Source organism: Lactuca sativa, chromosome 9 (assembly GCF_002870075.4).
Source record: "Lactuca sativa cultivar Salinas chromosome 9, Lsat_Salinas_v11, whole genome shotgun sequence".
Taxonomy (NCBI): Eukaryota; Viridiplantae; Streptophyta; class Magnoliopsida; order Asterales; family Asteraceae; genus Lactuca; species Lactuca sativa.
In genome coordinates this window covers 153420543-153447578 of record NC_056631.2, presented here as the reverse complement: position 1 = coordinate 153447578, position 27036 = coordinate 153420543, and positions in this window count along the sequence as shown.

The following is a 27036-nucleotide window of genomic DNA, read 5'->3' as shown; positions in this document are numbered from 1 at the left end:
ATTTGTAAGTTGTGTATCTTTGTTGGGATGTATCGAAAGATGTTATGCTTTTTGGTGTTGTTATTAGGATACGAAGCGAAATGACTTTATGTTTTGAATTTATAGACATTATTTTCATAATATATTGGTATCAATGCTCAATCAATAAAATGAAATTTTAATATTTTATAATTTATTTAATATAACTTTACATATAAGTTAGAAAACAAAATAAAATTAAGCTAAACATACAAAAAAGCAATGTTGTCATTTTACATGGATTCCAATTAGGCCTATTGAAAAACCAATACTTGATTAACCAAACCGAGCCATTTTCAATTCCGGTAGATTAAATCGGGTAAATTAGGTATCGAGTATGAAAATTCAGGTAAACGGTTAACCCGATATTTATCTAAGTCGGCTATAAGGTAGGCATAATTTATTTTTGGGTATACTAGTATATCCAATTTAAAAATAATTTTTTTATAAGTAATAAAGATTATGTCTCCAATGGTAACACTCATATCACTTTACCACATATGATTTTTTTAATACCACATAAGCTTAGCATGTCTAGCACACAAAAATATAGGGAGTAGAAGTGTGACAATTTAATAGGTTTAATTTTGGAGTAAAAAAATAAAATATATAAAAAAAAATACAAATCAAGAAATCACAACACTCCTTCATACTTTTTTCCTACTCTCTCCTCTCACTATACATACAAACTCTTTCTTAACACCCTCCTTATCATAAGATAGCATAAGATAGTATGTAATGTAGCATCCTTAGCACCTCACCTCTCACTCCCTGTAACATAAGAATATCTCCTGTAAAAGGAGTTCCATTCAAAACGTAATTATTTGTAAAGCTTTTCTCATGTAATAGCTTAACAAATTATATATCATCTAATAGCTTAATATATTTTTTAAAGCAAATATATATTGTCTTGTGCATTTCTCTTAACAACCCGATTTTTTCTTTAACTATTGATTTTTTTACTTTTAATTTTTAAAACTTTTTTCAGGTAATACCGGAAACACCAGAACACGACATAATATCTGAATTACCTATTTTTTATTAGAAAATACCCAATACCTGAAATCTTGAAAGTTATACCCAATCAATACTCCTAGTTCCAATTCCATTTTGTGTGAACCGTGAACCAAATAAAATCTAAAATTAATGTCAATTTAATTTCCTGCCAACCTAACAAGATATGAAATTGGATTCCATTCCTACAAATTCTTTTTCCAATTATATTCCTTTATAAATATTTTGCAAACCAAATAGTGCCCTTAGAGTGATCAATGTTCATTGACATGTTTGTTGTAGTCGACGATTATATTGGTTAGATATTTAGTATTTTTCTTTCTTGAACAAAGTAAGTAGTAAAAACATTGTTGATGAGAAAACAAGTTACTAATATTACATGATATTAAGGACATCATTAACCCTATATTAAAAAATCACTATTATATTATAAATTATATTATAATGCTCCAACCATGTATTATACCTAGTATTATATATAATTATATATAGTGTTGGTGTATAGTATAATACTAAATATAATGTTACATTACTTATCAACACTAATATAAATGTTAGAAGTTTCATTTGTACAATTTAATAGTTTAAATTTGAACATAGTTAGGTTTTTTTATTTTATATAATTATAAGGTTTATATAATAATGTTATTTGTGTTATCATATATAATAAAGTTATTTGTGTTATAATATTTAATAAAACGGTTTACGGATATTTTATTTCATAAATATTTGATAGTATAATGTGTTAAGTATTTGTAATAAAAGTCTATTAGTTAAGTTTATGAAAACCTAAGAAATATAAGGAGTCTTTTTGTCCATTCCATATATTTTTATCAAATGTTAATATTTAAGATGGATAGATGGATATTTAATTTCCCAAAAGTAAACATTATTCGAAGGTTATATCTTTCTCACTCGCATCGATATGCATATATAATTAATAATTTAATACTGGAAAGGTTTTTGTTTAGAAAGAATAAAAAGGAAGACATATGCTTAGTCTTGAAGAAAAGGGATGTTTGGAAAAATTTGAGTCTGGAGTCAAGCCGTAGGAATTTATGGAAAGCTGCCGAAAATTTGGTTCATTAGACGTTTAAAATAATCCTAAAAGCAAGCCAGCTTGCTACCAAATGACAGATGCAAACTTTGGATTGTTTCAATTTTTGTATTTCCTTCTTCCTCAATTAGTTTTATTTATACTTATATTTGGTTCTTTCTATTAAATGGTAAAACCAACGACCTCCATTGTTAATGCAACATTTTTTTATATTGTTCCTAATAAATGAAAATTATTTTATCACTCATCTTCTAATATATTATGACATATGATTTTTTTATTAATTATCTTTTCACATGTCATTTTATGGTTTTTCGATTTTGTTTATTATATAAATAATACTTAATGTTAATAATTCAATATTTTTCTTATTTTTCATTTTATAAATTCAAACTTCTCAAATATATATATATCACTGTTGTAAAAATTCCGATTAATCCCAAGGCGCTACTCGACTGATAGAGGGCGCTTAACGATTAATCCCTGCATACATAATGAATGAAACATTATAAAACAATGAAATTTTAACATTTTGAAGAAGTTTTCTTTCAATGAACACTACTTGAGGTATTATTAGTGTTGTATTAATCATATTAATCTATTTTGTTATCATATTAATGGTATTTATGAATTTTGATATGATATTAGTCATATTTAATTTTTTAAAATTCAATAAATTAGCAATTAATGGTCCCCGATTAATCCCCCGATAATCTCCGCCTAGCCGATTAATCCCATGACCCTAGTCCACCGACTAGTTAACGTCGAGCGTTTTTTACAACCTTGATATATATATATATATATATATATATATATATATATATATATATATATATATATATATATATATATATATATATATATATATATATATATTTCAAATAAACACATTGATACTTGTGTTTCACACCTAGTTTTTATAGAAGTACAAAAAACAAATTAACTTCATTTCCAAAAGAAAATGCATATTGTAAAACTAATTTACAGGTATATATATATATATATATATATATATATATATATATATATATATATATATATATATATATATAGAGAGAGAGAGAGAGAGAGAGAGAGAGGTTCTTTTGAGAACCAAAAGATTTATGAAAACTTGCGAACTCTTAATCAGTTTATTATTTTTCAATACCAAAAACATCAATCTTCTCCAAATGTTGCGTTTAAGTCGTCTTTAGGCTAAAAAAAACATTTGACGATTTTTTTATGTATGACTGCTGACGATCACAATCGGAAGATATAGGGATTGCTGATTAGCACAATTCGTAGTCAAATGGACTATTGATTGCTCATCAACAGTCCATATGGCTGCTGGTTGTGCACATCTGCTGTCCATATGATTATTGATTGTGCTAAATTTTGAAAAATAAAAAAAAAAATAAAAATTGTTAATTAGATATGGATTAGACGCACCATTAGGAGAAGATTACTGTTTTTTTTTTCTTGAAAAATGATATGTTAATTATGAGTTCGCAAGTTCACATGCTTTTTTTTTTATTTATCACAATAAGTAAGCTTATATATATATATATATATATATATATATATATATATATATATATATATATATATATATATATATATATATATATATATATATAGGGTTGGGTTATTTTGTTTTCACTATCTATTGTGTGCATGTATGATTGATTCTGGACCAATCATTTTAGTTATTTTAAAAAAGTAATTAATGCATATTACATGTTGAAGATATAATGGATATTAATTACATCTTTAGCATTTAATATACATTAATTAGTTTCTTAAAATAACTAAAATGATTGGTCCAGAATCAATCATACATGCACACAATAGATAGTGAAAACATTTGAACCTAACTATATATATATATATATATATATATATATATATATATATATATATATATATATATATATATATACTACCTTATAAAAGAAATCTTACTATTTTTATAAATAGAATCAATATAATAATAATATTTTTTAAGACGTTCAAGTCTTTAAGCTTAAAGTACAACCAACTATTAATATAATAATATTATAATATATATCTTACAAATGATAATGTTAGGGATACAAGTATTAAAAACACATTTAAATAAGTATTTCCTTATTTTTAGGGATTAAATTAATATTTTCATCAATTTTGACCCAACTTGTACTCCTAAAATATCTCTTCTCTGGTATCTGGTGTATTCGAAATCGGAAACACTTCTTTTCGACAAATCGTTTGAAATTTAAAAGCTCATTCAAATTGGAGTTCCCTAATTTTTTGCATAAAATATAGTTGACTGGAGACTAATTCAAATCTTCATCTCCTTTTCCTCCATGGAATCCACCACCACAATATTTTTTGGCCTTTAAAACTCACTGCTCTCTCCCACCTCTCTTCTTTGTGAATGTTCACCCGGTTCCTCTTTTATCTATGAAAGGTAACCATCCAAAAATGAGAAGAATCCTTCAAAAGGATCAGAGTTTTTTTTTTTTTCCGAGATTTCGTCTATGCGAGGCCACCACTAGATCTCGATTTACAGATCTTCAAACCGACTCATGTTTTTAACCTTGCTCTTGCACCACTTCTATAGATGTCACCTATCTCTCATGATTGACTTTAAAATAGATTTGGTTTTCCACTTCAGGTACGCTCTCTTCCTCTCTCTTTCGATTCTGCCTTTTTCCTCACCCTCCTTCCCCCCTTGTCTCTATCAACCTAGACGTTACTCCATCACCATTTTCATACTGATTTTGGATTTGAATGGGTTGCGATGTTTGGAAAATCGATGTTTAAATCTTTGTTTTTTTTTTTATCAAAATAACAAATTATTGACTTAATGTTTTTTTTATCAAGAAGAACAACTAACAGTGCCCACGAAGCACCATGTGTTGGCAAGGTTAGTTTAGTCTTTGCTAAACTCTTATTTGACATTTCTCTAACACACATACACATTGTGCATAATAACTGAAAGATGTAAGATTTTATTTATGGTAGCGTTGCTTCTTGTGGGTTATCTTTCAGGTCTTTCTAATATTATAGCTTTGATTTTTAGTGGGAACACCATCATCACTTCCAAAGGAATGACTGATATGCCAATTTTAGGTTCATCTTTCATGTCTTTTAGTGTGAAAACTTTGGTCAATTGGTTAAAGTTAGACCTCAAAAGAAGTCCATAGATCTGTGCTTGCTGAGTTCTTCAGTTATGTAACGCCTGTGTTTCGGGCTTGCCATTTGTAGCAATGTAATAGTCTAGGTTAACCTCTGTAACCCGTTTTGAAATAATAAGATTGTATTATTTGAGTATTGTGTGTTTTGTGCTTAATTGCTTAATTATGTGGTTTGATTAATTAAGAATAAAAATAAGCGTCAAAATTTAAGTGTAAAATAAACTTAATATATTTGGTTAATGTTGTAGTAGTTGAAACGAGGTTTCCAAATATATATAGAACGCCCAAATCTGACTTCGTATGAGGAAGTTATGATTTATCGAAGTTCCGGCTTAGCGATATACAGCCTGTTTTACTCGATTTGAGATCGAGCGGTTGTTAGCCGAAGCAATCTAAATGAGAATCGAAGATCTCATTGTTGGTATTGAAACGATAAAAAGTTAGGCGAGAACGGACGTCAAACGAAGAAGTTATGAATTTATAACGAAAGTTTCTGTCCCGGCCTATTAAAAATAATTAATAAAAATAAAGTCAAAATTAGCCGACGGAGTCTAAACGAAAGTCGTAGAGCATGGTCTCACCTTCGCGTGGATATAAAGAACGTCGAAAACGGAGTTCGTATGATGAAGTTATGAATTTCCGAAGTTTATTAATCATTTTGTATTTATTTTTAATTCAAAATTCGGAAGCATTATCCGAAGGAGTCACCGATCTGATCCGAGGTACGCCCCGCGTACTCGAGTACGCCCCGCGTACTCCGAGGGATGTCGACACTCGCACTCGAGCACTTCGGATACGTAAGCAATGACGTTTTGGGCAGTACGCCCCGCGTAACGCAGTACGCCCCGCGTACTCCGAGGCTCCAGCCTCCTATAAATAGGATGCGAGGGTTCCGGGTATTTTTGCCAATTCCCTCTCGTTTTCGTGTCGAAGCTCTGTGCAAAAACCCCCGAAGCTACCCTGAAGTCCCGGTATCATACTCTAGCCCCGAGGCAAGTCCCGAAGATCCCGAAAAGTGCGGTTCCCGAGTCGAAGCTCTGCCCGCGAGAAGTTCGATTTTCGAGAAGATCTTCCAGATCTGCTGTGGATTACTACTTCTATAAGCCGTAGTGCTGTCCGATCATCTTCTGATCAAGTGAGTGTGTAGTTATTTCTTCTAATACAATAATACGAAGTATTTTATATAAAAATACGTGCTATGTGTATATATTTGGTTGTGTTATGTGTGAATGAGTATTCACTCTCTTCTATCTTATAGATCTGCTTATTTCTTTATGAGATATGTGTTATGTGTGTGTGTGCCTCATCTGTTATGTGATATATGTGTTGATTAAAGCATGCTATACAGGTTTTCTCTAAACTATGTATACAAATGTATATTTTTATCTACTAATATGTTGGGTAGAACATGGGTAGACAGTTGGTGTGTAATAAACAGATGAGAGGCCTCGTTGTTGTTTGATTGAGTCATCTAGCGGAGTTTAGATGACGACCACTGGCTATTCTAGACAGTCTTGTGGAAACATTAGCAGGTTCGCCACCTGTAGGTGTTAATGAACTTGGGTGTTCATTCGCTGTACTCCATCCCCCTCATGGTTGCCTTATTTGACTTATATTGCTGAGGTACCCCCGAAGCATGTGTTGTCGCCCCGATGAAATATTCTTAGACTAGGTCCCTTATGTTAGTTGTTTTAGGGACATTAAAGTGAGAATAACGGGAATGGGTAATTGGGTTATTGTTGGTTGGTGAAAATTAAATATGATATTTATTGTGGGTTGAAAACCCTATATGCTCACCAGGCTCCCAAGCCTGACCCACTCAGTTTTAAATTGTATTACAGGTAGTGGCGGAAGGGCATGAGATGGATGAACCATCAAGTTGTTTTGTTTACAAGTCTGCATATGTTTATATTTGTTATATGACTTGTAATGTATTCGTTTATGCTTATTGGTCTGTATCGGAACATGACACCCCGAGTTTTGATTATAATGAAAATACATTTCTTTTATGAAATGCTTCGGTAAACAATGTTTTATCATGTTTTGTTTTTGGGAACAAATTCCGCAACTCTTTCAAATCAAAAGGATTTACTCTGAAAATATTTAAAAGCATAAATGAAAATCGGTCTTTTCTGGCCGAGATTTTGGGGATGTCATAGTTGGTATCAGAGCATTAGTTTAAGCGAACTAGGAATTTGTAGGATTTCTAGACTTAAACTTAGAATGCTAAGTGAAGTTTTGAGATGTGTGTCTGTTGTGGTTTAGACACGAGCACTAGTTTATTTTAGGAAAGTTGCCTAAAATGCTTTATGTGCTAAATGTTATATGTTGCCATATATGATATTATTTGTTCGGATCTATGGTCTGTTGCCGACCGGATCTAGAAACCTTATGTGTGTAGGATTCTAAGCGTACGTCTACGATATTAGAACTAGCATGTAAACGTTTCGGAGTGATAAGGATGATTTGAATATCTATCATGATTGAGGATCTAATTTCACCTTATTCGGTGTAGATCAAAATGGTGAGAACAAGAAGTGGAGTTGGAAATGCTGACGAAAACAGGAATCAACCACCAGTGATTGAGCCAATACCTGTCGTAGCAGCAGCACCTGAGCCAATAACCATGGCTGGTGTGCAATTGATGATTCAGACGATGTTGGATCGTCAGATGGATGAAACTAGACGGTTGCTTCAACAAAATCGTGAAGAACTGCCGATTCGTGTGGAAGAGCCTGAACTGAATGAAGGGCACTCGGAAGGTGGAAACTTCAGTGGGTCTGTTGGTCCAGCCAACCCACCGATAGTTAGGCAAGATAACCATGATGGAAGGAATGATGGAATGGGATGCAAGTACAAGGACTTTTTGACTTGTAAACCATCGACCTTCAATGGAAAGGAGGATCCGATTGGGGTTATGGATTGGATCTCCGAAATGGAGTTAGCCTTTATGACATGTGGCTGTAGAGGCAAGTTGCAGACTATCTATGCCATGCGACAATTCCGAGGTGGAGCCGTTCGTTGGTGGAACACTCTAGGGAAGACCTTAAGCCCTAGCGAGCCACTGCAATTGTCATGGGCAGAGTTCTTGGTGCAGTTTAAGCGCAAGTTCTGCTCGGCTCAAAATCTGTTGGAGTTGGAGAACAAGTTTCTGACATTGACGAAGGGTAGCATGTCAGTAGATGAATACACCAATAACTTCACCGATAAGATGGAGTTTGCCTTGCGTATCGTTCCAGACGAGCTGACAAAGGTGGATCGGTATGCGAAGGGACTTCCATGGGAGTACGAGGTGCCAGTACGTCAGGCACTTACTCTAGAGGCAGCTATCTGGGCTGCCAAGTCTGTGGAGAACATGATAAAGGGAAGAACCACCGACAAAGTTGAGGTTGGTGAGAAAAGGAAGTTTGAAGGAACATCTGGTTCCAGTAAGAAGAGTAAATTTTCGAAATTTGATTCGAAAAAGTTTGGAGGAAAAGGAGGCGAAGCGAAGTGGTGTGATAAGTGTAGGAAAAAGCACTTTGGGAAATGTAGCGAGGATGTAACCTGCTACAAGTGTGGGAAGGTTGGACATTTTGCCAATGAATGTCCGAACAACAAAAGGATGTGTTTTGGGTGTAATGAAGAGGGGCATATTTTGAAAGACTGTCCGAAGAAGAAGGAGGCAGCTAGGCCCAACATTCCACCAAAGCCGAAGGCAAGAGCCTTCCAGATGACACTTGAGGCTGCGAAAGATGAAGCTGATGTCGCTTCAGGTACCTTTCTCGTAAACGAATTACCTGCTCATATATTGTTTGATTCTGGAGCCAACTACTCCTTTATTTCGCATGAGTTTGGTAGAAAGCTAGTTTTGCCTGTTGATAGACTAAATAATGCTTTATTAGTCGAAGTAGCTAGTGGCAAGTTTGTACCTGTTAGCCATCGTATGAAAAACGTCTTGATCGACCTTAATGGGAATAAGTTTCTCGAGGAATTATTGCCTATCGAACTAAATGGTTTCGACATCGTCTTGGGAATGGATTGGCTTAGCGCCAATGATGCCGAAATTTTGTGCAAGAAGAAGATAGTTAAAGTAAACCCGCCTGGGAAAGATTCGTTTATGGTGTATGGGGACAAACGCAGAGTGAATTCTGGAATCATTTCTCTGATGAAAGCCAGAAAGTGTTTGACCAAGGGATGTACATCATATTTAGCATTCGTGATTGATGCTAAGAAGGAAAAGAAGGTGATGCAGAGCATTCCAGTGGTGTGTGATTATCCGGAAGTATTTCCCGAGGATCTTCCTGGATTACCACCTGATAGACAAGTGGAGTTCAGAATAGACTTGTTACCAGGAACCACGCCAATAGCAAAAGCACCTTATCGATTAGCACCGACGGAGATGAAGGAGCTGATGATGCAACTTCAGGAGTTATTGGACAAAGGTTTCATTAGACCTAGTTCATCGCCCTGGGGAGCTCCGGTGTTATTTGTAAAGAAGAAAGATGGAAGTATGAGAATGTGCATCGATTACAGAGAGCTGAACAAGGCAACAATAAAGAATAGATATCCGTTGCCGAGGATTGATGACCTGTTTGATCAATTGCAAGGTTCGAGCTATTTCTCGAAGATCGATCTTAGGTCAGGATATCATCAGCTGAAAGTAAGAGAGCAAGATATCGAGAAGACTGCATTCAGAACTAGATATGGACACTACGAGTTCTTGGTTATGTCGTTTGGACTAACCAATGCTCCAGCAGCGTTCATGGATTTGATGAATAGGGTTTGTAATCCTTTCCTTGATAAATCCGTGATAGTGTTCATAGACGACATTCTGATCTACTCGAAAAGCCAGGAGGAGCATGGCAGACACTTGCGAGAAGTGTTAGAAGTTTTGAAGAAGGAGAAGCTTTATGCGAAGTTCTCCAAATGTGATTTTTGGATTCGTGAGGTCCAATTCTTGGGTCACGTGGTCAACCAAGAAGGGATAATGGTTGATCCAGCGAAGATTGAAGCTGTGACGAAGTGGGAACAACCGAAAAGTCCCACGGAGATTCGAAGCTTTTTAGGATTAGCCGGATATTACCGAAGGTTTATCCAAGGCTTTTCTTCGATTGCTACTCCATTAACAGCTTTGACCCACAAAGGAGCTACTTATGCTTGGAGTGAGAAGCATAAAGAAGCATTCGAGAAGTTAAAGAAGAAGCTATGCGAGGCACCGATACTTTCTCTACCCGATGGAGTCGAAGACTTCGCTGTTTATAGCGATGCGTCTGGTGTTGGATTGGGTTGTGTTTTGACCCAAAGAGAAAAGGTGATAGCATATGCGTCTCGACAGTTGAAAGAGCATGAAAAGAATTACCCGACTCATGATTTGGAGTTGGCAGCGGTAGTTTTCGCTCTGAAAATATGGAGGCATTACCTCTATGGCACGAAGTGCAAACTTTTCACTGATCATAAGAGTCTCCAATATCTCTTTAATCAGAAAGAATTGAATATGAGGCAACGACGCTGGCTAGAATTACTTAAAGACTACGACTGTGAGATACTTTACCACCCCGGTAAAGCTAATGTTGTTGCTGATGCTCTCAGTCGGAAAGTCAATCTTGAAAGGAAGAGGCCAAGAGCGTTGAAAATTGAAGTTGTCTCGACCATTGTGGAAAGTATAAAGAAAGCTCAAGAGGAAGCTTCTGAGAAAAATGACCGAAAGGAGGAACGTTTGGGTAAAACGTTGGTGTTTGGTACTAACGGTCATGGACTGAAGGTATTCCAAGATCGTATTTGGGTACCTAAGTCAGGAGGAATTAGGGATCTTCTGATGGAAGAAGCTCACAAGACCATGTACTCGATTCATCCGGGTAGCACTAAAATGTATAGGGACCTGAAACCCTACTACTGGTGGCCGACGATGAAGCTTGATGTTGCAAAGTATGTGGCCGAGTGTGTGACTTGTGCGAGAGTCAAGACACAACATCAGAAACCTTACGGGAGTTTAGAACCTTTGTCTGTGCCTATGGGTAAGTGGGAAGACATTGCTATGGATTTTGTCACTAAACTGCCCAGAACAAAGAATGGTCACGACATGATTTGGGTGGTCGTTGATCGATTCACTAAGAGTGCGCATTTCATAGCGGCCAGGGAGAAATGGTCTATGGAGAAGCTTGCAAATTCTTATGTGAAGGAAATTGTGAGGCTTCACGGTGTTCCGTTAACGATTGTATCGGATCGTGATAGCCGTTTCACCTCAAGGTTTTGGAAAAGTCTACAAGAGGAAATGGGTACCAAGTTATGTTTAAGCACAGCTTACCATCCGCAGACTGATGGTCAGAGTGAAAGAACAATACAAACACTTGAAGATATGCTGAGAGCATGTACCTTGGAATTCCTAGGTAATTGGGATGAACATTTACCGTTGGTAGAATTTTCCTATAATAATAGTTTTCACTCGAGCATTAAGATGGCACCGTACCAAGCTTTGTATGGACAAAAGTGTCGTACGCCGTCTTGTTGGCTTGAGGCTGGGGAAAAGCAGTTTATGGGACCGGAGTTGGTTCATCAAACTGCTGAAAAGTTGAAAATAATTAGGGAAAGAATGTTAGCAGCTCAAGATCGTCAAAAGAGCTATGCTGACAAGAAGCGAAGACCGATGACTTTTGAGGTTAGAGATTCGGTTTTGCTTAAAGTCTCGCCGTGGAAGGGACTTATAAGATTTGGTAAAAGGGGAAAGTTGAGTCCAAGGTTTATTGGACCGTTTAAAGTCCTTCAGAGGATTGGGAATCAAGCTTACAAGCTTGAATTACCCGAAGAACTGAATGGAATTCACAACACCTTTCATGTGTGTTATTTGAGGAAGTTCACGGGAGAAGTTCCCGATATAATTCCAATTTCTGAATTGAGAATTGATGAGAACAAAAGGTTGATTGAAGAACCAGAGGCAATTGTTGACCGAAAGACTAAGAAGTTGCGACGCAAAATGGTTGGGTTAGTGCTTGTCCGATGGAAACACACGAATGGGCCGAATCTCACCTGGGAGACGGAGAGTGACATGTTGAGTCGCTATCCGCATTTGTTTGTTGATGTGTGATTCCGGGGACGGAATCATTCTAAGGTGGAGAGAATTGTAACGCCTGTGTTTCGGGCTTGCCATTTGTAGCAATGTAATAGTCTAGGTTAACCTCTGTAACCCGTTTTGAAATAATAAGATTGTATTATTTGAGTATTGTGTGTTTTGTGCTTAATTGCTTAATTATGTGGTTTGATTAATTAAGAATAAAAATAAGCGTCAAAATTTAAGTGTAAAATAAACTTAATATATTTGGTTAATGTTGTAGTAGTTGAAACGAGGTTTCCAAATATATATAGAACGCCCAAATCTGACTTCGTATGAGGAAGTTATGATTTATCGAAGTTCCGGCTTAGCGATATACAGCCTGTTTTACTCGATTTGAGATCGAGCGGTTGTTAGCCGAAGCAATCTAAATGAGAATCGAAGATCTCATTGTTGGTATTGAAACGATAAAAAGTTAGGCGAGAACGGACGTCAAACGAAGAAGTTATGAATTTATAACGAAAGTTTCTGTCCCGGCCTATTAAAAATAATTAATAAAAATAAAGTCAAAATTAGCCGACGGAGTCTAAACGAAAGTCGTAGAGCATGGTCTCACCTTCGCGTGGATATAAAGAACGTCGAAAACGGAGTTCGTATGATGAAGTTATGAATTTCCGAAGTTTATTAATCATTTTGTATTTATTTTTAATTCAAAATTCGGAAGCATTATCCGAAGGAGTCACCGATCTGATCCGAGGTACGCCCCGCGTACTCCGAGGGATGTCGACACTCGCACTCGAGCACTTCGGATACGTAAGCAATGACGTTTTGGGCAGTACGCCCCGCGTAACGCAGTACGCCCCGCGTACTCCGAGGCTCCAGCCTCCTATAAATAGGATGCGAGGGTTCCGGGTATTTTTGCCAATTCCCTCTCGTTTTCGTGTCGAAGCTCTGTGCAAAAACCCCCGAAGCTACCCCGAAGTCCCGGTATCATACTCTAGCCCCGAGGCAAGTCCCGAAGATCCCGAAAAGTGCGGTTCCCGAGTCGAAGCTCTGCCCGCGAGAAGTTCGATTTTCGAGAAGATCTTCCAGATCTGCTGTGGATTACTACTTCTATAAGCCGTAGTGCTGTCCGATCATCTTCTGATCAAGTGAGTGTGTAGTTATTTCTTCTAATACAATAATACGAAGTATTTTATATAAAAATACGTGCTATGTGTATATATTTGGTTGGGTTATGTGTGAATGAGTATTCACTCTCTTCTATCTTATAGATCTGCTTATTTCTTTATGAGATATGTGTTATGTGTGTGTGTGCCTCATCTGTTATGTGATATATGTGTTGATTAAAGCATGCTATACAGGTTTTCTCTAAACTATGTATACAAATGTATATTTTTATCTACTAATATGTTGGGTAGAACATGGGTAGACAGTTGGTGTGTAATAAACAGATGAGAGGCCTCGTTGTTGTTTGATTGAGTCATCTAGCGGAGTTTAGATGACGACCACTGGCTATTCTAGACAGTCTTGTGGAAACATTAGCAGGTTCGCCACCTGTAGGTGTTAATGAACTTGGGTGTTCATTCGCTGTACTCCATCCCCCTCATGGTTGCCTTATTTGACTTATATTGTTGAGGTACCCCCGAAGCATGTGTTGTCGCCCCGATGAAATATTCTTAGACTAGGTCCCTTATGTTAGTTGTTTTAGGGACATTAAAGTGAGAATAACGGGAATGGGTAATTGGGTTATTGTTGGTTGGTGAAAATTAAATATGATATTTATTGTGGGTTGAAAACCCTATATGCTCACCAGGCTCCCAAGCCTGACCCACTCAGTTTTAAATTGTATTACAGGTAGTGGCGGAAGGGCATGAGATGGATGAACCATCAAGTTGTTTTGTTTACAAGTCTGCATATGTTTATATTTGTTATATGACTTGTAATGTATTCGTTTATGCTTATTGGTCTGTATCGGAACATGACACCCCGAGTTTTGATTATAATGAAAATACATTTCTTTTATGAAATGCTTCGGTAAACAATGTTTTATCATGTTTTGTTTTTGGGAACAAATTCCGCAACTCTTTCAAATCAAAAGGATTTACTCTGAAAATATTTAAAAGCATAAATGAAAATCGGTCTTTTCTGGCCGAGATTTTGGGGATGTCATAAGTTAGGTATTGTTTTCATAAATGATATAGTTATCATATTTAAATCATATATGGATCATGTGTATTCTAATGTTTTCAAGGTCAATCATGTCACGTTATAAGATTCAATGCTGGTGTTTGTTTTTTGGTGGAATCAGCTGTGTAATCTGATCATGTTCATGTTTTTATTTTCAGATTAAAGAACTAGACAAACTAAGTTGGTCTTGAGGATCCTCATGATAATATTGTAGGTATTCTTTTCTTTATTAAACCAATTTAATATTTTCTTGGGTAATGTACCCGTCATCATGCTGTTAGACCTGTTAATACTAATTCATGTGCATTTAATTGTAAAATTCTTTATTTTAATATGATAGATTGTGGTTTTAAATATAACGACAAATGAAATCTATTTTTTTTTATGACAAACATGATATTTGTAGATGACCATCATTTAAATTTTATGGACCCCCTCACTGTTCTTGTCACACCCCCGAACCAGACGGCGGAAACGACCGATGGCTCGCGTGAATTTAATTGAATATCATCACAATGAATATACATGAATCATAACATAAACGTCACAATGCATCAATATATTACAACTGTAATTGTTCACATCAAGTGCATTGTTTTAACATTACACATTCACAACATAAATTGTTTGAGTGCTTTTAACAACATAACATCCTAACATTACTTCATATTACTCTTCTGCTTACTTGTTACCTGAGAATACAAGTTATTTTGGGAAAACGTCAACATATGAAATGTTGGTGAGTTCATAAGCAATGTTGTGATAAAATGATTTGTGTAGTTTGTAAAACCCAGAAAATCCGATATTTTCTGAAAAGATTTTGTTTATCAAAGTGTGAAGATCCATAAGTTGATGCATGAATGATTTCAAAAACATATCTATATGAAGGGTATTTTGTAAATTTCGAGCGAGTAGTATTGAATTCCCCGGAAAACCCGATGTTTTTCGATGTTGAAATGTATTCGTGATTACTGATTTTTGTATTGTCTTAACAAATGAATATTGATTAATCCACATTGTATATCGTCCTAATTTTATCTACTTTGATTTCTCGTAAGCCTTAGCGAACGAAGAGAAGGGGAGCATTATGTCCCACTACTATCGTAAGTACCTTAGGCTGTCGCGGATGCGAAAGACACGATGGTCCAACTCGCATTTGATTACTGTGACCTTACTAGTTTTTCTAACGGGACACTTTGGCCTGCTAGCACATAAAAGCTATTGAAAGCCCTTTTATAAAATATTGGGTCTTTGAAGGCCCAATAACATATAAGCGTTATCCCTTTGGCCCCAAAGATCATGTTGGTGGGCTTGCAAGGCCCAACAAGCATGATTTGAAACTCATAAGCCCAAAGTTTGTAGGTTTATTCATTTTAGTCATCACATATCTATTGGAGAGTTTTGATTTAACGATTGTTGTTTTGTATTGATTCGAGACCGAATCAATTCGTTTATAACGATATTTGGTGTTGAATGTGTATTCGTTTTCCGTTTTGTCGGTAGTTGTGGATCTTGCATTTTGTCTTAATGAATTAATTTGTTTAAAAGTAGGATTTGACCTTTTCACTACCTTTCTTTTATAAAAATAACACTTTTAGTCCTTTATATAAAAGAATTTCATTTTTAGTCCTTAAAACATTTTCTTGACACTTTTGTATCATAAACTTGTTGAAAAGATAGTTTTAACCCAAAATTTATTTTGCTAACAGCTTTAGCCCTTCCAGAATGGTGTTTCTCGGTTAGAACCCCATATTTTGCAACTTTTATAGTTTTGGCCCAAAATATAAAAAGTTTACATTTTTGATCCTTTTTGGAATTGAAAAGCATTTTTGACCTTTGAAATAGTTTTATTTCACTTCTTATCCCCTGTTTTGTAGAATGTTACATTTCAGCCCCTTTAAACTTCTAATTTCGCAATTTTGGGCTTATTGGGCCGAAAAGCTTAAATTTAGCCCATTAAGCTAAATTTTTGCATTTCAAGTCATTTGAAAATTCTAATATTCAGAAAAATGATTATAGAAACTGTTTTGACTCTTTTGACCCTCAAGAAACCGTGAATTGACAGTTTTTAACCCAAGTTTTGTATTTTTGACAATTTAAGCCCTAAAATGGGTTTTATGTTAGAATATGTTCCTCATAACCTTATAAGCTATTTTTCTTGACTTGTTTAGTGTAAAATAACTTAGATTATGTTTTTTTTCCTTTCGCAAGTCATAGATCTAGAGTTAACACCCCTTTTGGTTACATATTTATCACAAAAACACATAAAATCACACACATACATGCATAAAATCACACATAGATCTACACATTTTCTTGTATTCTCCCCCATAAAACATATGAAAACCGAAAAAAGAGGGGTATGAAGCTCACCTTGAGTTGTAGTTTCGGTTTTGAAGAGAGAAAATGAGGAAGTTTCGATCCTAGTAAGCTTTCTTGGAGGATCTCGAAGTTAGATGCTTCTAAGGTTCAAGATCACAAGTTGGAATAGATTTAGAAGAGATTTTTGATGAAATGAAGTAGCTAGATCATGGATTTAACATCAACTTACCTTAGATGATGTGTTTGTGGGAAAAATCTCCTTGAAAGCTCCCTTAATCTCGAAAATTTGATGAATGAGTGTAAGGATGTTCTAGTGAGAGTTTGAGAGAATGGAAGTGAATTTTGTGGGTGTATGTGTGTTGTCTTCGGCCGAGAGAAGAAGAGAGGAGAGAAGAGAGAAGATTAATGAGATGGTTGCATGTAAATATGGGAGAATGCATGGAAGACCATTAAGTAAAAATGAGGTGGCACACACAAAGTCAACTCCTCCTTCTTTGTGGGCTTGGGCCGAGAGAGAGGAGAAAAGAGAAGAAATTTTGGGCTTTTTGCACTTAAGCCCACATTATAGATAATTTAGATGATGCTTGGCCCAAATAAATCAAGGTGTAATTTTCATGACCTATTAGGGCAAAATTAAGTTGGTTGTGACCCATTAAGGCCCAAAATATTAAGTTTCATGTATATGAATCCAATTAGGGCCCATTAGAGAGTTCTAGGTTCAAGATGGATAAATTGGAAGTTTATTAGTCCATTAGGCCCAATAAGGAAATCCTAGTCCAAAATGGACTTAAACCGGGATTTCAAAGGTTTCCAATTCTTTGTTGACCATTTGTAGTGCTAGAATGAATTATTTGATGAAGTTTTGTTGTTATAGAATAAGCATCATGCCTGCTTTCATGCTATTGATTCATAATTGTTATAAGTGTTGTAGTTACAAGGCCTCAAAATTTCTAATTGTGACAGTTCTCCTTTGAGGTAACTATGACTACTCTATTGCCCCTTCTCATTCCCCTTTTTGGTTCTGACTATCATTTATTCTGGTTTCTATTTGATAGGATTCCCAAAGTGCAATAAGTGATTCAATTGGTGAGGATTTTGAGTGTGTTTACTTATTGTATATATTTGTTAATAGAAATTCATCCATAAAAACCCTTTTTGTATTTTTTATGGTTGGGAACCATAGGCGTCAGCAATACCACCATCATTGACTATCATCACTGAAGTTGACACCACCATCAGTTGCTTCCATGGCCACCATTCACAGTATCTCTCTCTTTCTTTCTCTCTCTCTCTCTCTCTCTCTACACATACACACATACACTCACATGGCCAATTCTCTTGGGACCTGATGTTATAATAAACTAACAGATGAAAGTACATTATTATTTCATTTTTGTTTAACCCAATAAAAACACAATACAATTTTATTTGGGAAAATGTTATGGAAAAAGACCATTGGTGCAATTAATTGCATGTTTAAAATATTAGGTTCAAGCAAGAAATGTCAATGTACTTTCATTAGGTTGTTGATAATAACATCCAACTATCATGTTTTCCCTTTAAACATTACAGGTGCAATACCTAAAATAAAAAATACAAAGTAAAAGCCAAACCTACAAAATTTGAGGTATTTTCATATAATACAACTAATTATTTCATTCTGTATTTGATGCTTATTTCTAAGGGGTCTCTCCTTCCGAATCTAAATACCCTATATCATAGTAGATTGTAATTTTGCTCAAATATCCTAAAGATTTGCTTATACTTCACATGTCAAATTTCCTAATTTTCTGTTATTATCTACCGAAATAAGTGATTGCAGGTCCAATAAATGTAAAATAGATCGTTTATAAGAAACACTTTTTTACTAAATGTATGTGTAAACAATCAGCTTGCAGATAACCATAAGAGGTCAATAAGTGACCGAAAGCATATATGGTGAAAAAAAGAAAAAAAAAAGAGAAGAAAAATACAATGAAAGTAATATAAAGGCCTAAATGCAAGAACGATGATAAGTAAATATGGTGAAAAACTAAAGAAAATAGAAGAAAAATCACAACAAAAGTAATATAAAGGCCTAAATGCAAGAATGGCAATGTAATTTTGTTAGTGTCTTATAACATCATACTTTTATTTCTTTCTTTCAAAACGTTGTAATTTATAATATTTCAAATGCAAGAATGCCAATGTAAGTTTACATATTTATAGCATTATATTTTTAATTTCGTTTTTATGAAAAAATAGTTACCTAAACCTATGGAATTATAACAATGAAAAAATGCAATGTGTTGATATTAACTTCTTAAATACTTAAAATTTAAACGCCTATAGAAATTATTATTTGAGATTACATCTTCAAAAAATGCCAATATATAAAAATATCGCTTCATTTTGAAACCTTTTCAGTCTTACTGTAGAAAAATTATTTCTCTTATTTGATCATTAAGACATTGATTTTTTTTTAGAAAATCATTACATATAACATTTATTCTATAAATTACAATGCAGTTTGGAATTTATGCGTTTAATCACTTAATTTTTTTTATTGCTTAACAATATATTGTTGATTAAATGAACATCTCAAACCACAAATATACACTCACTTATCATATTTGCAATTCAAATACCATGAAACAATTACAATGTATTTTTAAAATCGATGTACAAATATTTAAAAAAAAATGGCGACCAACTTCTTAATTTAACTCAAAAAGAAAATTTATTCCTCTTTTTTAAACAAAACATCATATTTATATCTCTAACCAAAAAAAGTTAAACAAAACAACAAGTTTAATCGCCAAAAGCAAACCCTTGCATAACCAGTTTTAACATTGCACTCTCAAATTTTTTGAACAACTAACCAATAATAGCATTGCATTTTCCTTTTTTTTTTCTGTAAAACACTAACCATTTTTAAGTTTTCATAAAAACTAACCAGTTATTGTACTAATGTTCAATCTTTTTGAAAAACTAACCAGTTATAGCAATACATTTTCATTTTTTTTAAACAACATTGCATTTTCATTTTCATTTTTTTTTTCTGAAGAGCTAATTGGTTTTGGCATTGCGTTTTTTTTTATAAAACCGATCGATAACGGTGCAAGTGTTCTAAGAAATATAACATGTCTACGAATGGAACTAATTGCTTGAAAGAAACTATTCGCCGCCGCCGCTTTGTGCGGGCAAACGGCTAGTATATATATATATATATATATATATATATATATATATATATATATATATATATAAAAGTAAAATTGTCTTAGGAATAGTATTTTTTATTATTATAAGTTGTGCCCCAAAAGTTTGAACACATTGTCAGTTTTGGTCTCGCCTAAATTTTTTCAAAGATGTGCCATAATAGTTTCAACATTTTGCTAGTTTTGATCCCTGCTTAACTTTTTACCACATTAGTTTGTGGAGTTGACACTTTTGGTCCCCCAGCTTCGTTATTTTGTACTGCTAGCCACAAAAGGTTCAAGAGTTTTACACATTTGGTCTCTAACATTTACCAAATCTGACACCAAGTTTTTTGCCACATTAGTTGGTGGATGGTCGATACTTTTTTAAAAAATCATCCTAAAAACAATGACAAACTCTTTTCGTGAAAGATGGTCGATACACTTATAAAAAATCATAACTTTGAGGTGTTCCTTTCCATTGTGAGTTTTGTTTTTCCTTGCGTGCGTTTTGTTTTTCTTCATAAGTTTTTTCTTTTCTGACTGATTTTTCCTTTTCAAATTACAAATGTTATGCAAAATTAAAATTATATTGTTTGAAGTTTATTGTCACGCTTTGCATTTGCTCCAAATCTCTTAATATCGACATAATAAAAGAAGACAATTTTTTTGATTTATCTCTATCTATCAGGAGGAATATTTTTTTTCTAGTTCAAATTTATCATCTAGTTTAACTCTAGTCCAATAAGAGCATTAATGGAAGTTGTGTAACTTGTCTTAGATGTTTTTGTTATGTTTGATGCATTCACTTTTGTCTGTACCTCTGCACAACTTTCTAAAACAAGACATATTTGAACGTCTCCGTTGTTTTCCAACCGATAAATTTCTAGCACCTGCTAAACAACATCTTCATCAGTTTGTCATATTTTTTTGTTGCATTTTGATGTGGTTGTACAAAATGCTGAACTTTATAAATATCATGTTTATGTCAACACACGGTCGTCAATTGGTGTTTTGAACTACACTCTCCATGACCTATTTCCCAATGAAAACGTTCTGTAATGCTTCTCTAAAAATGATTGGTCTATTTTGCATGTTCGGTCTTCGGGTCCTTCAATATGTCGGCCGAGAAACGGGCCAATGCAAATTCTACATTTAAAGTCATATTTGAGTTGGTTGCTTTCCTTTTCCTTTGAGTTGGAATGAGCGTTTGGTTGAGGTTGGGTTTGGGGTATGTCCTCGTGTAATGGTCACATTTCCAGAATAAACTCGACCTTCGACTTAGATGGGGTTGGGTTTTTAGGAAATATTTAAGAAGAAGCGAAAAATTGTTAAATGGGTTAGCAGTAAGGGTTGGGGTATAGAAAAACGGTTTCGTTTTGGAAATACATATTGGGGTGAGTTGATAGGGGCCTCTATTTGTGATTGATAAATTGGTATCGGTGGATCAAACGAATAAATGTTTCTAGTAGGTATTCTTGAAGTAGTTGTACATGACTTCTTTCAAATGGATCTTGGGGTGAGTTTGTTACTATAATTGTTTGAATCCGTTTTTATGAAAGAAAAAGTTGAAGGAGAGAAGGCTGATACAAGGTTGTGTGAAATTGAAAGGCAATGAGTATTTATATACTAGTTAAAAAATAAAATAGAGAAAACTTCAAAAATGGTTCTTGTGGTTTTCGAAAATATCAAGTTCAGTCCCTAAGTTCAAAAAACCTCACAGATCGACCCTGTGGTTTCAAAACTTTTAACATTTGGTCCTTCCAGCTAACTCCGTTACCATTTAACCGTTAAGTCAGGGGCATTTTTGTCATTTCACTATACAGGGACCATTTATGAGGTTTTCAATTACTTTCTTTTAAATAAATAAATAAATAATATTTAATATGCAATGGGTCTCTCTCTCTCTCTCTCTCTCTCTCTCTCTCTCTCTCTCGTTCCACATAAAAAGTGTAACAACTCACCACCGGCAACCTAAGTTTACTATCGGTGACCTTCTCGCTAAACTTCTCACTCAGGGCTCAAGCGGTAGGCTTCAAGTACCCTTCTTCCCTCTTCGTATCTCACCTAACGTCATAATACTTTGGCGCCATCTCTCTCTAAGAGAATCATCGCCACCACCTTTCCATCTCCGGTCACCGCCTCTCCCATCACTCATTGCCCCACCTCTCCATCTCCAACCACCACCTGTATTAAAATCCTTGTTGAAACAGAAATTGGATGAAGTTTGATTTTTATTACAGTCTCGAATGTATTAGTTTATGGTTTGACAGCTGATTCACTTTATTTGATTAATCGATGTGTGAAATTACAGATTTTGGTTTTGATTGCAATCGTAAGTCTGATTTTTTATTCATGTTAGTTTTAGGGGCGTATTTTGGTGTTCTTCATTGGAGCTATCAAGAGAAGAGAGGAAATAAAATAGATTGAAGACGGAAGAAAATGAGACTAGATACTTAGATGCTGGTCGGATTTCAATGTTACTTGATTTGGGGTCTCCAATGTTGCTTGATCTAGGGTAGGATTTTGATGTTGTTCATCGACATCGTCCAGAAAGAGAGGAACAATGGTGTTCATGTCTGCTTTCATTTGCGGTTTGGGTTTTGATTTCGAAATTAGGCTTTGATTTCAGCTTAGGTTTTGATTCACGATTTTAGGGTTTTACTTTGGTTAGATTTTGATTTCAGAATTTGAACTTGTTGTGGTCTTAATTTCTAGGTTCAAATTTGATTTTTGGGATTTGATCTTGGGGTGACACTTGCTGAATCGATAATGTGGGTTGTGATGGTTCCAGAATAGGTAGATAGTAGTGGTGCCGGAATAAGTGGGTGGTGGATGTCGTTGACTGGTGGTGGTTATCGGTAACTGGTGGTGATTATGGGTAACCGGTGGTGGTGATGGGCATGGGATTGAGGGGAAGTTTTGCATTTCTTGAGAGAGAGAGAGAGAGAGAGAGAGGGTGGGACTCATTGCATATTAAATATTATTTATTTATTTATTTAAAAAAAAAGTAATTGAAAACCTCATAAATGGTCCCTGTATAGTGAAATGACAAAAATGCCTCTGACTTAACAGTTAAATGGTAACAGACTTAGCTGGAAGGACCAAATGTTAAAAGTTTTGAAACCACAGAGACGATCTGTGAGACTTTTTGAACTTAGGGACTAAGCTTGATATTTTCGAAAACCACAGGGACCATTTTTGAAGTTTTGTTAATAAAATATAGTCATTATACGGGAACCGTAGACTGGTGTCAATGTTGGCTCTTACCGTGAACAACATATCATATAGTATGGTGTTACCACATCTAACGCAGTGCCATGTAGCGCTAACTGCATGGTACCCCAAGGGCCACCTTCTGATGGATACACAAAGTGACGAAGTGGTGACGTTAATCTCATTTCCCTTCAATCTTTTACATAAATAAAAAACAAATATATTTTAATTATAATATATATATATATATATATATATATATATATATATATATATATATATATATATATATATATATATATATATATATATATATATATATATATATATATATATACACCACATCTAACGCAGTGCCATGTAGCGCTAACTGCATGGTACCCCAAGGGCCACCTTCTGATGGATACACAAAGTGACGAAGTGGTGACGTTAATCTCATTTCCCTTCAATCTTTTACATAAATAAAAAACAAATATATTTTAATTATATATATATATATATATATATATATATATATATATATATATATATATATATATATATATATATATATATATATATATATATATATATATATATATATATAGGGGAGGTCATAAGAATAATAAACATATGGTGGTTCTGACTTTGGCCACAATTTATCTTTTTGGCAGTTTTGCTCCCCTAAATTATAAAAAAATGTAGTTTTTGTGTTGTAAAATTGCCAGTTTTTGTCCCTTGACTGGTCGTGCTGATGGTGGATAATTTATATAATTTTTTTTGTAACATCCGGACTCCTAGGAATATTGTATATTTATTTATTTTTTAGGACTATTGAGCAACTCGACTCGACGAGTTGGTGCTACAACTTGTCGAGTAAAGTCGTGTTGTACCATGTGGGATTAATGATCTACTCGACGAGTCAGAGAGTCGACTCGCCAAGTAGACACTATGAAGTGAAACCCTAAATTCCTGGGTTTATGGCCTATTTAAGGACACTTATAGCCTCATTTGCGGCTCATCAGTTGCTTACCTTCACTGAGAGAAACCCTAATCGACCTTTGAGCTAATAGAGAGAGTGTTGAGCTAATATTGAGTATCTTGGTGCATCTTTGGAAGAGAAGAGAAGGATTTCATGCAAGGAACGAAAAGAGGTTGTTAGATCTGTTGCTATTCATCCATGAGCTTCTGTAAAGGTATTAAGTTTATACCTTTCTCATTAGTTTGGGTAGATCTCATATTATTGGAGTTTAGAGCTTCATTTCCATCTAATATTGGGACTTTGAATTTATTAAGCACATATAGAGATTTGGACATCAGATCTGGACCTTGTGAGGTCCCTAGAGTCTAAAGGTCTCTGCTTTATTCAGTCATAATAGAGCCTTTGAGTGAAAAAACCTTAATAGAGCATGTTCTTGGCATTTCAAGCCCTAGGTGTCATGCATGAACGTAAAGCTCGTGGCTTTACGTAATAAGCGATCCTTGAGAGCATAGATCTAGTGTGTGATAGGGTTTTCTGCCTTGAAGTCGTATGAATACGACATGAGTTTGAATGGACTCGCCGAGTCGATGAGCCGACTCGACGAGTCGGTTAGGGTTGTTCCGATGAGCTGGACCATGCGATAGCTTGGCGAGTTAGGGGTTAACTCGACGAGCTGGACCTTTACGAGACTTTTGAGGAAAGAGTGGATTCGATAAGTCACATGAGTGCACTCAACGAGTCAGGTCAAACTTGGACTGTTGACTCGAGTTTGACTTATGTTGATTTATGGTTTGGTCAACATGAGTAATGGAGACCATGGAAGGGTAAAATGGTCCTTTACCCATTCCAAGAGTTAGAGAGAAATAGAGAACAACCTTTGGTGTATTTGAGTATAAGTAGAGTATTAATTAGAGATAATTATCATATGTGATATGCGGTGGCTAGTTCGAGATTTTCGAGTACGAGACTTTTACTTGCTAGCATACGAGGCGAGTCTTCTCACTATACTTACCATGAGTGGTATCCTTGTGTGACCGAAATGTTTATTGTGCTTACATGTGTATCTTAATATTCTGCAATATGTCTTTGTGATTTATGCTGAGTGTTATTATTATGAGCTTATTGAGTTGGGGCCAGAGGGTCCCACTGAGACACATTGACCGGAGGGTCTTATTTGAGTTATATCCTAGAGTGGCTAATGAGTTGTGTGTGGTAATTTGGGGAACTCACTAAGCTTCGTGCTTATCGTGTTATGTGTTATGTGTTTCAGGTACTTCTCAGGATCATGGGAAGGCGCCGACTTGATTGTACACACATCAGAGTTTGATTTATGATTGAGAGGATCCTGGAGTTTTGATATATACAATTTTTGGATATAAGATTTGATGATTTGACACTGTAACATTTTTGTGATTTTATTATTGATATAAATGTGATTTTAAATTGAAAAATTTGGTTTGAAAATTTACATCATTACATTTGTACTGTTACATATCCTCCACCGCCCTCGTTCTCCAATAGATAGCCATGACAATAATGTCCTCCTAAAACAAGATGCACCCTCCGTCTCTACCGCCACTATCTCAATTGATCTTCCCAAAACTCACACCTACTTCACTTCACCTATCGACATTACAGACATCCAAATCGCTAAATTTCAGCTTCCCATATCACTCACCTTCAATCCTTACTAGTGTTCCCTCTATCAATGGATAACAATGGAAGACAAGTTGATTACGAGATAGGTGAACACATGGATACTCTCTAGCGTTGATCACTTGAAACCTAGCTCCAAAAAACTCTTTTGTTTCTCCGGTCGGTCTTTGGTTGTGCTACTCATCATTGGAAATCGATTATGAGAGAGGAAAATAACGTTTCTCGAATTTCTATTCATCGTGGCACAGCCTATTGAACACCACCAACTCCTTCCTCTTATCGGCTTCTCCCCGCTTCCTCTCCAATCCAATATCTTCCCGATTGTTCCAAAATTTTCAACCTCATTTCTTCTGCTTCATATTCCTTTTCTCTTCATCCTCTTTCTTTAAACCAGAGATGATCATTCGACCTCATATATCGACCTGTTGATCACATTTCAAACCGAAAGTTCTCATATGTGCTTCCAATAAGGGACAGAGGGGTTCACAACAAACCCACCAACTAGACCGACGATACTACCGTTGAAATTATCGATACTCAAGTGAAAAGAAATCAGCAAATTTATGTTCATCGGAGTGTAATCGGCCTCATTTCCTTTACATTTTGTACTCCAGTGTAGCAACACAATGAGGACACAAGTAATTTTTGGTTTTATAAATTAGAGACCCAGTTCCTTTTTGGTCCGATTTGCTTCTCTAATTATTGTGATTTCATCTTCATCTGCTAATGATTATTAAACATTGTATACTTTTTGGTCCAATGGTATTGAAGCTCTGAATCAATTTGTGGATACTCGGTATCTAAAATATATTTTCGTGGTGTGGAACACTTCATGGTTTCTCAGTTCCTTGCAAATGATTTTCGATTTGTCCACTATGCATTGCAAACTCTATGGTTCAGGTTTCACCTAATTCTAATTTTTGTAGATCAATTTTACAATTAGAAACATGGTAGTGTTTCATAATTTGTTTGCGATGATGTCATTTTAGTTTTCTTCAATTAAACAAGAAAGATTACTTTTATCAATTAAACTAGAAAGCTTAATTTTTTTATTTACTTTATTCAGATTTGAACAGTTGGAGGGAGTACCCAACTGGCATTGCAACCAAAATGTTTAAAGTTATTAGGTGTAAGAGCCTCAACGATGCCATCAAAGATGAACCAGGGTCAAACTAAAGGGTATTGGATACCATAGTAGCTTCCTTAGTTCTTCATACAATCATGATACAGGTGTTATG